At 42.1% G+C, this 17,955-nt stretch overlaps 1 protein-coding gene across 6 annotated transcripts in view; it reads left to right on the forward strand.

Moving 5' to 3' along the window:
- LOC121272117 (tight junction protein ZO-1-like) overlaps window positions 1-17,955 on the forward strand; it is a 162,124-nt gene that overhangs the window by 49,383 nt on the left and 94,786 nt on the right. The window contains exon 2 of one of the 6 annotated variants that reach the window (XM_041178574.1): window positions 15,179-15,244. The exons of the other annotated variants lie outside the window; for them this stretch is intronic. The gene's annotated coding sequence lies outside the window, so the exon portion shown is untranslated. The remainder of the gene's footprint in view (window positions 1-15,178; window positions 15,245-17,955) is intronic. 6 annotated transcript variants of the gene reach the window in all.

Here is a 17,955-nt window from a genome sequence, read left to right on the forward strand (position 1 = left end):
CTGTATTGTAGGCACGCTCCCAGTGCTGTTCGGAAGGGAGTTCCAGAATTTTGATCTTGGGACAGTGAAAGAATGGTGATATAGTTCCATGCCAGGATGATGTGTGGCTTAGAGGGGAACTTGCATGTGGTGATGTTCCCATTGAGTTGTTGCCTTTGTTCTTCTAGGTGGTAGAGGCTGTGGGTTTGGAAGGAGCCTTGGCGAGTTGCTGCAGTGCATCCTGTGGTGGAGGGAATTAGAAGTGGTGAATGGGATGCCAATGAAGTAGGTAACTTTGTCCTGGATGGTGTTGAAATTCTTGAGTCTTGTCAGAGTTGCACTCATCCAGGTAAGTGGGGAGTATTCCATCACAGCCCTTGTGTGTTGTAACTGGTGGAAAGCCTCTGGGGAGGCAGGAGGTGAGATACTTGCTGCTGAATTCCCAGCCTCTGACCTATTTTGGCTACAATATTTATGTTTGGTGCAGTTAACTTACTGATCAGTGGTGATTTCCAGGATGATTATGGTGGTGGATTCAATAATGTTAATATTGTTGAGTGTCAGGGAAGGTAGTTAGATTCTCTCGTTGGAGATGATCATTGACCAGCATGTGAATGGTGCTTGTCACTTACCAGCCCAAGCCTGAATGTCATCCAGGTCTTGCTGCATGTAGAAATGGACTGCTTCATTATGTGAGGTGTTATGAATAGAACTGGAACTGAACACTAGGAAATCATTAGTGAACATCTCCACCTCTGACCTTATGTTGGAAGCTGGGTTATCAATGAAGCAACTGAAAATGGTTGGGCCTGGAACGCTATCCTGAGGAGTTTCTGCAGAAATGTCCTGGGGCTGAGATGATTGGCCTCCAACAACTATGGCTATCTTTCTTTGTGCTCAGTAGAGAGTTTTCCTGTGAATTCCTTTGACTTTAATTTCACTAGGACTTCTTGATGCTCCTCAGTCAAATGCTACCTCACCTCTGAATTTAGTTCTGAGCAAAGGCTGTATTGAGGTCTAGAGCCCAAACTGAGCGTTAGCATGCCAGTTGTTAAGGAGTAAGTGCCACTTGATAGCACTGTCAGTGACACCTTCTGCCACTTTGCTGATAATTGAGAGCGGACAGGGGCAGTAAATAGCCACTTAGGGTTTGACCTGCTTTTTGTGAACTGTGGCAGTTTTCCACCTCTTAACGTTGACGCCAGCTTGGTGAGGGCTGCGGTTAGCTCTGGAGCACAAGTCTTCAGTACTATGTCGTGTCAATTACACATGAAAATAAATCAGAGCTGTGTACATCAATCTTTACTCTTTTTTGTTTTTTTTTAAGTGGGCTTTTGCTGAATCAAAAAGATGGCTGTTACAAACCACTTGACTCTCAGAATTGGCCATCTGCAAGCTTCCAACAGGAGTTATAAGAACAAAAGAGCTCCCCTCTCATCCTTGTGGAATCTCACTCCCCCATTGTAAGGACATTATAATCACAAAACCAGGTGACTTGTAGAGATCAAAACTCGTGATTCCTGCAAAGTTGTAACAGATCCTTCTCAGACCTGGGACTATCCAGGCCCATTTCAAAAGGGGACCATTGAAGGGACAATGACGTCATTTGCACCTTGATCAGCTTATCCCTCTAGCAAAGTTACAGGGTCTGCCCAAGCAATAGCTCCATGAAGCAAGATCCTCAACATGGATGCTGACTCTTTCAGAGGCTAGTGACTGGGACATTATAAGCCATAGAACAGAGGCCAGATCTAGACACCAAATCAACATCCCTTTTGAAACAATTGTGGAGGAAGAAGGTCACATGACTTGTGACCATTTTGACATCTCTATTCATTTGAGAACTGAGAAACGAGCAGGTCTGCCGATGACTTCCAATTGGAAAAGAATAGCAGCAGGGCTCCAGGCTGACAAAGCAGCTAGCTACCATCTTTCAACTTCTCAAAGTCTGTTTGATTTTAAAAGTCTCTGTTCGTCGCCTGCCAAGCAGTCTTAAGCACAGGAATCCCATTGTCCTGCAACATCACTTGTTTCAAGGATTTTTGTGTTGCTCGGTACAACCAGGAACTCATCTGGATTGAAATCTGCTACAAAGGAAACACCCTTTGAACTTTGACTTTCTGGGAAGCATGTAAACTAACATTAATTTCTTCGGTTCTTTTACTGTTATTATCCATAGTTGTAAAAACTCCCTCTTTTCTATCTCCCCCCTCCGCACCCCCACTTACTCTGTAAGCATGCATGTGAATACTCCCTCCCCCCTCCCCTCCCCCACCGAATGTGGCATAAACTAACCTTCTGAGTTACTCATAAAGAGTTTGGTGCATTTTACTTAGAAAATTGGATCTCACAAACTGGAGGTTTGGGGAAGCACGCCACAGCCGACATTAAACACATTCAAAGACACCTCTGCTAATGGACAGACAATGAGAGGATAAAGGAGCTCAGTTTTCCTCTTCCTTTCTGTTGTCAGGGTCCATAGCCTTTGCTTTACAGTGTGCTCAACTGATTTCACATGGAGTGAATCTAATTTCTGAAGACTGGCCTCTCTCTTGGGAGAAGGCCAAGTTCGATCATCAGCATGGTCCATCTGGTTTTCTTATTAAAAAGAGTGGGTGCAACTGAGTGGCAGGTTGGACAATTTCAGAGGGCATTTGAGAGTCAACCATATTGCTATGGGCATGGAATCACATGAAGACCAGTCTAGGTAAGGATAGCAGATTTGCTTACCGAAAGGGTATTCGTGAATCTGATGGGGTTTTTTTAATGATAATCTGGTAGTTTCATAGTCACCATTACTCAGACAAGCCTTTTATTTCAGATTTATTTAATTAACTGAATTTAAAATTCCTCCACTGTCATGGTGGGATTTGAACTTGTGTCCAGAACATTCATCCTTGCCCCTGGATTACTAGCCAGGTAACATAACCACAATGCTGATGTATACCTACTGTAGGAAAGATTGGAGAAGTGTGTGTGTTTGTACAGTTGTGTAATTGGATATTGGATAATACATTCACTCCTGAGCATTCAATGCTGAATGCTTATCGTGTGACTAGTACTGGAGGAAATACTTTAAGTAGATCTGAAACTTGAGTACTTTGAGCATAATTTGAGTAAACTAAAAATAAAACCATATCTTTGAAGCAAAAAGGAATTGCACCTGTTGGTTATACTCTGGTGTGAGGTCTCATACACATTTTCAGCCCACTCTCTAGGTCAGCAAATGTGACAGAGACTGCCATGCCAGAGAGAAGCTCCTGAGGCATACCAGACGATGCTTAACAAGTTGACTATCACTTGCAAACCATCATCTTACAAGATGGAAGGATGCCACTGAAGGCTGCCTGACCCCACACTGGTTTAGCTGGGTAAAGGGAAGAAAGGACTGAAGTAGAGTGCAAATGTGTAATTAACAAGAAGTTCTCACTTGGCCTCATTTCTCTTGGGGCACTGAGTATTCTCACATTTGGAGTAGGAAATTTACCTCTGCTGTAAATGCACCCAGACTGTTTCTCTCCACTGCAGTCAGGCCAAGATTTACATCACAAAACCTTGTGACTGTCGCTCCATTGTAAATGTGAGTTCACCCTTCAAAGGATTCTGATTTAAATGACCATGGATTGCTCTGATAAAAACAAAAAATAAAGACAATTTGTTGCTCCCAATGTGGTCTCCTCTACATTGGAGAGACCAAACGTAAACTGGGTGACCGCTTTGCAGAACACCTGCAGTCTGTCCGCAAGAATGACCCAAACCTCCCTGTCGCTTGCCATTTTAACACTCCACCCTGCTCTCTTGCCCACATGTCTGTCCTTGGCTTGCTGCATTGTTCCAGTGAAGCCCAACGCAAACTGGAGGAACAACACCTCATCTTCCGACTAGGCACTTTACAGCCTTCTGGACTGAATATTGAATTCAACAACTTTAGGTCGTGAGCTCCCTCCCCCATCCCCACCCCCTTTCTGTTTCCCCCTTCCTTTTTTTTCCAATAAATTATAAAGATTTTCCTTTTCCCACCTATTTCCATTATTTAAAAAAAAAACACCCCCACTAGAGCTATACCTTGAGTGCCCTACCATCCATTCTTAATTAGCACATTCGTTTAGATAATATCACTAACTTTAACTTTAACACCTATGTGTTCTTTTGTACCATTGTTGTTGACATCTTTTGATGATCTGCTTCTATCACTGCTTGTTTGTCCCTACAACCACACCCCACCCCCCCCCACCTCTCTCTCTCTCTCTCTCCTCCCCCCACACACACACCTTAAACCAGCTTATATTTCAACTCTTTCTTGGACTTGAACTCAAGTTCTGTCAAAGGGTCATGAGGACTCGAAACGTCAACTCTTTTCTTCTCCGCCGATGCTGCCAGACCTGATGAGTTTTTCCAGGTAATTCTGTTTTTGTTTTTTTTTTTATGGATTGCTCTGAATTTGCTGTAATTGAGTTTAATTACTGGTTCATGGAATGAAGGTGCTGTTTGCATTTGACACTGTTTGCACTACCCTTTAATTTATGTTCACAGTTGTACATGCCCTTGCAGAACAAACCAGGTAATTTCAACCCTGCTGGGAAGCATATGCTTTATCTTGTGGTTTTACCCCGTTTACTGATAGCTGAGGCCAGATGGACCATGAAAGTCCCTGTTGTCTGCTGAATTGCAGGTTTCAATCTGCATGCTGGAAGGGGTGTTCCTGTGGGTATACATAGCAGGGCTATGGGGAAATATCAAGGGACTAAGTGGAAAAAAGCAAAAAACTGCGGATGCTGGAAATCCAAAACAAAAATAAAAATACCTGGAAAAACTCAGTAGGTCTGGCAGCATCTGCGGAGAGGAACACAGTTAATGTTTTGAGTCCGCATGACTCTTCAACAGAACTAAGTAAAAATAGACTAAGTGGAAAGCTCTTTCAAAGAGCTGGCGCAAGCATGATGGTCTGAATGGTAGCCTCCTATATTCTAAGATTCTATACTTATCTTTTATCTAATAATGCTAAAACATAATCTGGTTCTCTGCCTCTTTGCTGCTTGAGATTTTCCTGCATTCAAATTGGCTGTGCCATTTTCCTACATTATAACAATAACTATATTTCAAAAGTACTTATTTGAGGCATTTTGGGGAGTCGTGAAAGACTATATAAAGCAAGTTTGTCCATTCTTATCCTTGTTTTCAAATCCCTCCATCCTTCAAATCTGTATCTATAAATTCCTGTATCCCTCTGAGACACCTGTGCTCCTTTAATTCTGAAACAAAATCAGATGCTGGAAATACTCAGCAGGTCTGGCCGTATCTGTGGAGAGAAACAGTTAACATTTTGGGTCGAGATGACCCTTCAATAGATGATGAAAGGTCAACTTGACCTGAAACGTTAACGCTGTTTCTTTCCACAGATGCTGCCTAACCTGCTGAATATTTACAGCATTTTTTGTTTTTATTTCAGATTTCCAGCATCTGAAGTATTTTGCTTTTTGTGTTGCTCCTTTAATTTTGGCCCTTTAAGTATCCTAATTGTAATCACTCCATCATTGATGGCCATGTCCTCAGCTGTCACGACCTGAAGCTCTGGGAATTTGATGCTCCTTTCTGATGCACAACTGTAGCAAAGGTTTTTTAAGCAACTATTTTAAAATGTTGGCAGGGTTTATGTAAATGTGCCTGTGTCTCACACAGGTATGTCTCAGTTTTCTGAGACAAGCCCAGATCTATTGTATTGGTTGAGTAAATATGAACCACCAAGTTACTTCACTGTATGAACAAGCAGTCACTGGGTAAACAAGTTTTTCAGTGATTCATCATCAAAGTTGCTGGGATTAGAGGTGAGGGATAACATAAAGCAATTTACATTTCTAGTGAACACTCAAGAAGCTGGTTATGCGTCTATGTTGGAAATAAATAGCTGTCGTGTACCCTTGTGACAGAAATATAAATGACTTGGTAACGTTTACTCTCATGACTTTTGGTACTATCACTTGGATTTCAGTTCAGCATAATAGAAATAGTATGGCATTTTTGTACCAAAACTATTTGTATATTGTTGAAAAAAGAGATATGTCTAAGTTTTTTGTCTTGCACTCATCAGGACACACTCAAGAATATCAATATAAGGGGGAACCAACAATTTATACTGTATGTGAGGAGAGTGCTGATTGGTTGGTAAATAGCGTTACCATGGGGAATACACTACTGATGGTGACTGAGAGTAAACTGCCAAGCATTGTCTGAAATTTAAACCTTGATTGGTCAAGGTATTGACCTGAGGAATGAGCCAGCAAATGGCTGTCATTTATTTTGTTTAGCTGAAACAGATGCAATGTATGTACATGTTCTTTCTGTCTGCAACGAACAGGGCTCTGTGTATTATTATATGTAGCTTCCAGTACACGCAAATGCGCCACATTGTGAGCCCGACTGACAATCTTGAATTGGTTGTCAATGTAATTCTTAGCACGCTGAGGGTTATGTAGCAAATGTTGCCAATCACGGAATCACATCTAATGTTGGACACCTTTGAATTTTGCAAGCATGGGCTCGTTGGGTACGGTCTGTACCCTGCCTTTTGAGAGCAGTGGTTGGGATATGCTTTTGATATGATCTGCCAGTTTTTGGAACATACAGCCTACATACCTAGCATCACACAGAAATTCATATACCACACATACTGCCGGTCACCACCAGTGGTGCATTCTCCATGGCAATGGCACTTTCCAACCAATTAGCATACTCTTCACATAGAGTATAATTTGTTGTTTTCCCACTTATTTGGGTCTTCTTGTGATTTCTTGATGAGTGCAAGACAAAAAACTTAGACATGTCTCTCTTTTTCAGCAATACTCAAGGTCTGTACTGCCAAATAACCTCATTACAGCCTTGGTTCAAACATGGAACAAAGAGCTGAACTCCAGAGGTGAGATGAGAGAGACTGCCCTTGACATCAAGGCAGCATTTGACTAAGTGTGGCATCAAGGAGCCCCGGCAAAACTGTAATCAATGGGAATTGGGGAAAACACTCTGCTGGTTGGAGTCATACCTAGTGCAAATCATTGCAGGAGTTCCCTAGGGTAGTATCCTAGGCACAACCACCCTCATTTGCTTCACCAATGACCTTCACTCCATCATAAGGTCAGAAGTGAGATGTTCGCTGATTGTGCGATGCTCAGCACCTTTCATGACTCCTCAGATAACTGAAGTCCATATCCAAATATAGCAAGATCTGAACAATATCCAGGCTTGGGCTGACAAGTGGCAAGTAATATTCACACCACACAAGTGCCAAGCAATGATCATCTCCAACAAGAGATATTCTAACCATTGGCTTTTGACATTCAATGGCATTACTATTGCCGAATCCCCCAATATCAACATCCTGGGGGTTACCATTGATCAGAAATTGAACTGCACTAGCCATATAAATACTGTGGCTACAAGAGCAGGTCAAAGGCTAGGAGTCATGCGACGAATAACTCAGCTCCTGACTCCCCAAAGCCTGTCCAACATCTACAAGGCACAAGTCAGGAATGTGATGGAATGCTCTCCGCTTATCTTGATGAATGCAACTCCAACAATACTCAAGCTTGAAGGATGAAGCAGCCAGCTTGATTGGCACACCGCCCTCAAACATTCACTGCCTCCACCAGCAACGAACAGTGGCAGCAGTGTGTACCATCGACAAGATACACTGCAGGAATTCACCAAGGCTCCTTCGACAGCACCTTCCAAACCCATGACCACTACCATCTAGGAAGGACAAACACAGCAGATAGATGGGAACACCACCACCTGGAAGTTCCCCTCCAAGTCACTCACCATCCTGACTTGGAAACATATCACTGTTCCTTCACTGTCACTGGGTCAAAATCCTAGAACCCCCTCCGTAACTGCACTTCGGGTATACCTACATCACATAGACTGGAGCAGCTCAAGAAGCTCACTACCACCTTCTCAAGGGCAATTAAGGATGGGCAATAAATGCTGACCTGGCCAATGACACCCACATCCCATAAATAAATTTAAAAAAAGACTACTTGTATAAAATGGACAAAAGTATAGATCTGTATCTTGCTCCTCCAAATATGGGTTGCATCTGAGGGGAATATTTTGAGCTAGAGATCAATGAAGTTGCAGGGCTGCTTGACAGTAATTTGAGTTGTGGTTTACACAATAAGTATATTGGCTGAATGGTGATTCTCCGCCCCCCCCCGTAGGATGTTAGTAATCCTGGTGATAATGTGTGTATACAAGAAGTCACTGCAAGGTTGTCAAAAAATTTCCTATGTTACAACAGTGACTACTCTTCAGAAGGACCTAATTGGCTATAAAGATGATTTGGATTGTTCTGAGGTCACAATAGGTTCTATGTAAATGGAAGCCTTTTCTTGACCTCTTATAGTTTAATAGAACAGAGGATGAGGGAGGTTTCTGATGAGTGAGCTATAAGAACATAAGAAGTAGGAGCAGGAGTAGGCCATTCAGCCCTTTGAGCCTACTCTGCCATTCAGTGGGATCGTGGCTGATCTTCTACTTCAACACCATTTTCCTGCACTATCCCCGTGTCCCTTGATAGATTTTTACATATTAAAAATGTCAATCTCAATCTTGAACATACTCAATGACTGAGCCTCCACAGCTCCACAGCAGAGAATTCCAAAGATTCACCACACTCTGAGTGAAGAAATTCCTCCTTATCTCAGACCTAAATGACCTGTCCCTTTTTCTGAGACTTTGTCCCCTGGTTCTAGACACCCCAGCCAGGGGAAACATCCTTCCTGCATCTACCCTGAGCCCTGTAAGAATTTTGTATGTGTGTACGAAATCACCGCTCATTCATCTAAACTCCAGAGAACAAAGGCCCAGTCTATTTATTCTTTCCTCATAGGACAATCCCTTCATCCCAGGAATTAATTTAGTGAACCTTTGTTGCACTTTCCTTGGGTAAGGAGACCAAAGCTGCATGCACTATTCCAGCTGCAGCCTCATCAAGGCTCTATATAATTGCAGTAAAGACATCTTTACTCCTATACACAAATCCTCTTGTGATGAAGGCAAACTTACCATTTGTCTCCAAATTGCTTGTTGTACCTGCATGTTAGCTTTCTTGAACAAGGACACCCAAGTCCCTTTGAAGCTCAACACTTGCCAGCCTCTCACCATTTAAGAAATACTCTCTTTCTGTTTCTCCTACCAAAGTGGATAACCTCTCATTTCTCCACATTATACTCCACCTGCCAAATTTTTGTCCACTCACTTAGCCTTTCCCCTTCGCATCCTCCTCTCAGCCCACACTTCCACCTAGTTTAGTGTCATCTGCAAACTTGGAAATATTACATTTAATCCCATATCCAAATCAGTGGTGCAGATTGTGAATACCTGGGGGCCACGCCTTGTTGTACCTCACTAGTTACAGTCTGCCAACCTGAAAATGACCCATTTATTCTTACTCTCTGTTTTCTGTCTGTTAACCAGTTCTCAATCCATGCCAGTATATTTCCCCCAATCCCATGTGCCCTAATTTTGTTTACTAATCTTTTGTGTGGGACCTTATCAAAAGCTTTCTTAAGATCTAAATATAACACATCTACAGGTTCCCCCTTACCTATTCTGTTAGTTACAGCCTCAAAATACTACAATAGTTTTGTGCAACATAGTTACCCTTTCATAAATCCCTGTTGATTTTGCCCAATCCTACCATTTTGTTTTAAGTGTATTATCATAACCTGGGGGCCAATTAGCTCAGTTGGCTGGATGGCTGGTTTGTGATGCAGAGTAGTGCCAACAGCACAGGTTCATTTCCCATACCGGCTGAAGTCAACCTTCTCAACCTCGCCCCTTGCTTGAGGTGTGGTGACCCTCAGGTTAAACTCACTACCAGGCATCTCTCTCTAATGAGAGAGCAGCCTATGGTCCTCTGGGACTATGGCACTTTCATTTCATATTATAAATTCGAGCATTTTCCTTATTACTCTAAAGAAGGGTCATACGGACTCAAAATGTCAACTCTCTTTCTCTTCACAGATGCTGTCAGACCTGCTGAGTTTTTCCAGCATTTTCTGTTTTTGTTTTCCGTACTACTGATGTCCGGTTTACAGGTTTGCGGTTTCCTGTTTTCTCTCTCCCTCCTTTCTTAAATAATGTGATTGCATTTGCCACCTTCCAATCTGCAGGAACCATTCCAGAGTCTATAGAATTTAGAAAGATGACCACCAATGCATCTAATCTCTCTTTAGCCACCTCTTTCAACATTCTGACGTGTAGGTCATCCGGTCCAGGGGATTTCCATTAGTTTCTCTAGTGCTATTTTTTTTTACTGATATTAATATCCTGCAGTTCCTCATGTATACTAATCTCTTGAATTTCCACTATTTCTGGGAGGTTTTTAGTATTTTGCTCCATGAAAACAAACACGAGTATTTGTTTAGTTTCTCTGCCATTTCCTTATTCCCCATTATAAATTCTCCTGAATCCGCTTGTAATGGACTCTCATTTGTTTTTGCTCATTTTCCTTTTTACATATGTATGAAGCTTTTACAGTCAGTTTTTGTTTCTTGCTAGTTTACTCTCATGTTTTTCCTTTCTTAATCTTTTTCTTGGCCCTCCTTTGCAGAATTGTAAACTGTTCCCAATTCTCAGGCTTATCATTTTTGGCAACTTTATATGCCTCTTCCTTTGATTTAATGCAATCCTTGATTTGTCTCATTAGCCATGGTTGGAACACATTCCTTGCTGGGTTTTTGTGTATTATAGGAATGCATTTTTGTTGTAACTATGTATTAGCTCTTTAACTGTTAGCCGTTGCCTGTCTACCATCACATCTTTTAACATAGTTTCCCAATCTACCTTAGCCAGTTTTCCCCTCATACCCTCATAGTTTCCTTTATTTAGATTTAATACCCAAGTATCTGATTGAACTGTATCACTTTAAAACTTAATGTAAAATTTTGTCATATTATAGTCACACTTTTCTAATGGCTTCTTTACAACAAGATTATGAATCAGCCCTTTTTCATTACGATACTAGATCTGAAATAGCCTGTTGCCTGGTTGGCTCCTCAACGTACTGATCTAGAAAACCATCTCGCACACATTCCAAGAATTCGTCCTCCACAACATGAGTACTAATTAGGTCTCCTCTACATTGGAGAGACCAAACGTAAACTGGGCGATCGCTTTGCAGAACACCTGGGGTCTGTCCACAAGAATGACCCAAACCTCCCTGTCGCTTGCCATTTTAACACTCCACCCTGCTCTCTTGCCCACATGTCTGTCCTTGGCTTGCTGCATTGTTCCAGTGAAGCCCAACGTAAACTGGAGGAACAACACCTCATCTTCCGACTAGGGACTTTACAGCCTTCCGGACTGAATATTGAATTCAACAACTTTAGGTCGTGAGCTCCCTCCCCCATCCCCACCCCCTTTCTGTTTCCCCCTTCCCTTTTTTTCCAATAAATTATAAAGATTTTCCTTTTCCCACCTATTTCCATTATATAAAAAAAACCCCCACTAGAGCTATACCTTGAGTGCCCTACCATCCATTCTTAATTAGCACATTCGTTTAGATAATATCACCAACTTTAACTTTAACACCTATGTGTTCTATTGTACTATTGTCGTTGACATCTTTTGATGATCTGCTTCTATCACTGCTCGTTTGTCCCTACAACCACACCACACCCCCCCCCCCACCTCTCTCTCTCTCTCTATCTATCTCTCCGCCCCCCACACACACACCTTAAACCAGCTTATATTTCAACTCTTTCTTGGACTCGAACTCAAGTTCTGTCGAAGGGTCATGAGGACTCGAAACGTCAACTCTTTTCTTCTCCGCCGATGCTGCCAGACCTGCTGAGTTTTTCCAGGTAATTCTGTTTTTGTTTTGTTACTAATTAGGTTTACCCAGTCTATATGTAGATTGAAATCCTCCATGATTACTGCATTACCCTTGTTACATGCACCTCTAATTTCCTGATTCATACTGTGATTTATATTACCACTGTTGTGAGGCCTATAAGCAACTCCCAGAAATGTTTTCTGCTCCTTGCTGTTTCTTAGTTCCACCCAAGCTGATTTACATCCTTATCTTTAGAAATAAGGTAATCTCTCACTACAGTATTAATGCCCTCTTTAATTAATGGAGCTCCCTCACCACTTTTTTCCCAGCTTCTTGTCCTTCAACTGTGGAACCACCAAATGCTGGTAGGTAACTTCCTGAGAGGGTGGGTGGTGGCAGGTTTGATCAAAGTATTCATAGGGAATTGGATTCCTATCTGAAAATAATTAATGTGCAAGTTTACGGGGATAAGGCAGGGGAGTGGGACGAGTTGGAATGCTCTTTCAGAGAGCCAGTGCGGACTTGATGGGCCAAATGGCCACCACCTGCACTGTAAAGATTGTGATTCTATTTTACCTGCTCACATCATATGAACATACGAATTAGGAGCAGGGATAGGCCACTCAGCCCCTTGACCCTGCTCCACCATTCAGTAAGATCATGGCTGATATGATTGTAACCTCAAGTCCACATTCTTGCCTACCCCGATAATCTTTCACCCTCTTGCTTATCAAGAATCTATCAAGCTCTGCCTTAAATATATTCAGACTCTGCTTCCGCTGCCATTTGACAAAGACTCATTACCTTCTGAGAGAAAAAGCTTCTCCTCAATTCTGTCTTAAATGGGCAATCCCTTATTTTTAAACAGTGACTCTCCCACAAAAGCAAATTTCCTCTCCACATCTACCCTGCCAAGACCCCTCAGGATCTCATATTTTTCAATCAAGTCGCCTCTTACTCTTCTAAACTCCAGCGGATACAAGCCTAGCCTGTCCAACCTTTCCTCTTAAGAAAACCTGCTCAATCCAGGTATTAGTTGAGTAAACCTTCTCCAAACTGCTTCCAATCATAACTATGTTATTAGTTTTCTAGCCTGTACAGGTTCTGGGCTACTTAGGAATGGCTCACTGGAATGTTTTCTGTAAGCTACATGCATGTTCCTGCACAGGCCAAGCACAAGTCAGCCCCTTTAATTTACTACATGTGTGTGGATGTGCAAAACAATGTATAAGGCTTGCACAATTAAACAAATCAGCTGTGCACTACAAAAGGATATTAGAGGGTACCCTTATTCAGGAAAGAATGTAAGGATAATTCTAGCAACTTCTTGCCAGTTCGTTTAACACTAATAGTGGGTAACGTTTTGGAAACAATAACCATGGAAAATGACCAACAGGCACTTGGAGAAGTTTGAGCCCATTATGGCTAACCAGCATGGATTTGTGAAAAGCAGATCATGCTTGACTAACCTAATTGAATTTTTTGATGGCAAAGGTTGGTGAAGGGAATGTGGTGGATGTTGTCCATTTGGACATTAAGGCTGGTTAACAAAATTGATGCCCATGGAATAGGAGGATCAGTGTCCAATTGGATTGAAATAATTGGCTTAAAGGACAGAAAACAGCAAGTCATGGTAAGTTGTTACTTTTTAGACTGGAGGATGGTAGACAGTGGTGTTCCCCGAAGGTCAGTGCTAGAACCACTTTTTTTTCGCTTTATATAAATGATTGGACATTGAAATTCTCTGTATTTCAAAATTTGCTTATGATACCAAACTTGGAGGAGTGGCAAACAGTAAGGATGATACAAATCACCTACAAAATGACACAGGCTAGCAAACAAGTGGCAGATGGTATTTAAGATGGGGCAGAGGTGATTTTTGACAGAAGGGATAGGGAGCGGCAATATAGACTTAAAGGCACAGTTCCAAAGAGTGTGCAAGAACAGAGGGATCTGGGGTGCATGTGCATTGATCTTTAAAGGTGGCAGGACATATTGAGAGAGTAATTAGCAAAGGAAATGGAATTTTGGGCTTCATAAATACAGCCATTGTAGTACAAAAGCAGGGAAGTATGCTGAATCTTTTATAAAGCTCTGGTCAGGTCCAAACTAGAGTATTGTATCCAGTTCTGGTCACCGGACTTTAGCAAGGGTGTGAGAGTACTTGAGAGAGCGCAGAAGAGATTTACACGTTGGCTCCATTGATGGGAGATTTTAGTTACAAGGTTAAGTTGAAAAAAACTGGGATTGTTCTCCTGGCAGCCAAGGAGATTGAGGAGAGATTTGATAGAGGTGTCCAAGATTATTTGACAGGATTCGATAAGGTAGACGAAGAAAAACTATACCCATTAGCTGATAGTACAAGGATTAGGGGACACAGATTTAAGCTTTTGGGCAAGAAATGCAGCATGAGGAAGAACTTTTTTGCGCAGTCAGTGGTACTGACTTGGAACACTGACCATGAATGTGTGGAATTGAAACTGTCAACGATTTCAAAAACAAATTGAATGAGCACTTGAAGAAAATAAACTTGTAGGGCTATAGGGCTAAGGGCATAAAAAATGGGAGCAGGAATAGATCATGCAGCTCATCAAGCCTGCTGCACCATTCAATATTTTCATGGCTGACCTCCGGCTTCAACTCCACTGTCCCGCCTGATCTCCCTATCCCTTGAATTCCTGAGGCACCAAAAATCTGTCTATCTCAGACTTAAATATAATTAATGATGGTGCATCTACAACCCTCTGGGTAGAGAATTCCAAAGTTTCACAATCCTTTGACTGAAGAAATTACTTCTCATCTCAGTCTTAAATGAGTGGGCGAGTGTGGATTGACTGCGTTGATGTGCAGAGAACTGACGTGAACTCGATGAGCCGAATGGCTGCCTCCTGTGTGGTGAATGACTAGCCACGAGCCCAGCATTGATTGCATGTGCACGGGGATTGTTAGGCCTTGTATATATTCTGATTTGTGCTCCTGTCTTTGTACAAGACGTACTACTTCGAGGTTAGAATATGTCTTGACGATTACACATCAATGCAGGATAGTTTAACATGTTGCTGTGTATAGTAAACTTTGTTATCTGGAATTCTACCAACTGGAATTCTATAGTAACCAGAATTTCTGCCAGCTCCATCTTTTCTAAACACAATAATGCCAGTCACTTTCAATGTTCAGATAATGCATTCTTTAAAAAAAACTAATAATAACAATAGATGGAAACCTGTAGAAGTTATCCTTAGGTTTTACATTGAAATTATTAAATTATTGATTCAATTTTGATTATTATGCCAGAACAAAGATATACCGCACCTTGTCTTATGTCCAGAGTAATGTAACTCCGCATTAACCAGCATTTTTGATTAACAGACACCATCCATTCCCTGAGCATGCTGGATAACAAAGATTTTGCTGTATATCTGGGTCTTTGGATAGGTAACTATGCCAAGAGAATCCCTATTTATATCAGTTGATGGTGTCTCTCTTTCATATGTTCTACATTTTTTCCTTTTGTAAAGTTTGTTGTACTTTTTAAAAATCCCATCCTGTTTTCTTTGCACTTTATCATTATTTATCGCAATTCTGTAAGACATAAATTGCTGAAGCAGACTCTGTTCCCAGTAATGCTACATTCCGCACCCACACAATTAACTGCTGGCAAAGAAATGCATCACTGTTTCATTGGCTAGAAACCTTATAATGTGGTTTGTGTTGCAGAAATGCTTGCTGTCTACTGTTCTAACAGTATCTGTTCTATATTGAATGCCATGCCATTCATTTTTCTCCCTTATTCCAGAAAGCGCTGATTCATGCGAGGGCTTAGTTTCCCCCAGTACCAGCCACCTCCGGTACCTTGCCCAAATAGCCATCTTTGAATAGGGCTTAATGTGGGTTTGGGGAGTATCAGCACTAGGATTGCATTTGGGCTCACCTCCAAAATAGAATTTAGGAGCCCCTTCCAGGGTTGAGGGTAAATGCTGAGAGTAAGAATAATAATAAGAATATTGAAAGGCAACATGATGGAGGGGATAGCAAAGGTGGGGACATGTGGGATAAAGGTGTTGCAAGATGGGAAGAGTTGCTCTGATGGTAAGCGATGACATTTGAAGAGGAGAGAAGCTGTTGCATTTGTGAGCAGGAGCAGGGGTCAGGCTATTTTAAGTGAACAAATTTATTGAAGAGCCCAGCTGCATCCTGCAGACTGACTGACTTTATATCCTTATGTATTTTTAGGTTTTTGATTCTTTCACGGGATGTGGACATTGATGGCTAGGCCAGCATTTGTTGCCTATCCCTAATTGCTGTTGAGAAGGTGGTGATGAGCCACTTTCTTGAACCGCAGCAGTCCATTTCGTGTCGGTACACCCACACTGTATTAGGGAGTTCCAGGATTTTGACCCAGTGACAGTGAACGAACGGCAATATAGAGTCATAGAGTTCTACAGCACAGAGAAAGGCCCTTCGGCCCATCGAGTCTGCACTGGTTAAACGAGTACCTAACTATTCTAATCCCATTTTCCAGCACTAGGCCCATAGCCCTGTATGCCATGGCATCGCAAGTGCACATCCAAATACTTCTTAAATGTTATGAGGATCTCTGCTTCTACCACCCTTTCAGACAGAGAGTTCCATATTCCCACCACCTCTTGGGTGAAAAAATCCTTCCTCATATCCCCTCTAAACCTCCTGCCTTAACTTAAATCTCTGCTCCCTGACTGTTGATCCCTCCATCAAGGGAAGAGGTTCCTTCCTGTCTATCCTATCTCTGCCCTTTATAATTTTATACACCTCAATCATGTCCCCCCTCAATCTGCTCTGCTCCAAGGAAAATAACTCCAGTCTATCCAATCTCTCCTCATACCTAAAACTCTCCAGCCCAGGCAACATTCTGGTAAACTTCCTCTCCACTCTCTCTAGTGCAATCACATTCTTCCTATAATGCGGGTTCCAGAATTGCACATGGTACTCCAGCTGTGGCCTAACCAGCATTTTATATAGTTCCAGCATAACTTCCCTGCTCTTATATTCTATGCCTCGGCTAATAAAGGCAAATAACCCATATACCTTCTTAACCACTTTACCTACCTGTCCCACTAGCTTAAGGGACCAGGGGACATGCACACCAAGGTCCTGATCCTCGGTACTTCCCAGGGTTCTATCATTCATCATGTATTCCTGTGCCTTGTTTGTCCTGCCTAAGTGCATCACCTCACACTTATCCGGATTTAATTCCATTTGCCACTGATTAGCCCATCTGACTAGCCCGTCCATATCCTCCTGTAATCTAAGGCTATCCTCCTCACTACCACCCCACCAATTTTCATGTCATCCGCAAACTTACAGATCAACCCTCCTACATTCAAGTCTAAATCATTTATGTATACCACAAACGGCAAGGGACCCAACACTGATCCCGGTGGAACCCCACTGGACACAGGCATCCAGTCACAAAAACACCCCTTGACCGTCGCCCTCTGCTTCCTGCCACTCAGCCAATTCTGGATCCAATTTGCCAAATTGCCTTGGATCCTATGGGGTCTTACCTTCGTTATCAGTCTCCCATGTGGGGCCTTATCAAAAGTCTTGCTGAAATCCAAGTAGACTACATCAAATGCATTACCACTTAGACCACTTAGAACCTCCTCCCTTTCTATGCTAATTTCTTCAATTATATCACAGTCTAACTGCCTGTTTTCTATACCAACGTCGTCCCTTTCACTTTGAACACCGACACAAAGTATTCATTTAGAATCCTACCTCAGTCTTCCAGCTCCACACACAAATTACCACTATGGTCCTTAATAGGCCCTACTCTTTCCCTAGTTATCCTCTTATTCTTAATGTACTTGTAAAATAACTTTGGATTTTCCTTTATTTTACCTGCCAATGTTTCTTCATGCCCCCTTTTTGCTCCCCTAATTTCCTTTTTAAGTTTCCCTCCTACAATTATATGCTCCTCTGGGGCTTCCACAGTTTGGGCCCTTGTTATCTGCCATAAGCTTCCCTTTTTCTCTTCATCCAATCATAAGCCTCCCTTTTTCTCTTTATCCAATCCATATAGTTATAACCAATATAGTTCCAAGTCAGGATGCTGTGTAACTTGGAGGGGAACTTGCAGGTGGTGGTGTTCCCATGCATCTGCTGCT

Source organism: Carcharodon carcharias, chromosome 32, assembly GCF_017639515.1.
Source record: "Carcharodon carcharias isolate sCarCar2 chromosome 32, sCarCar2.pri, whole genome shotgun sequence".
Lineage (NCBI taxonomy): Eukaryota > Metazoa > Chordata > Chondrichthyes > Lamniformes > Lamnidae > Carcharodon > Carcharodon carcharias.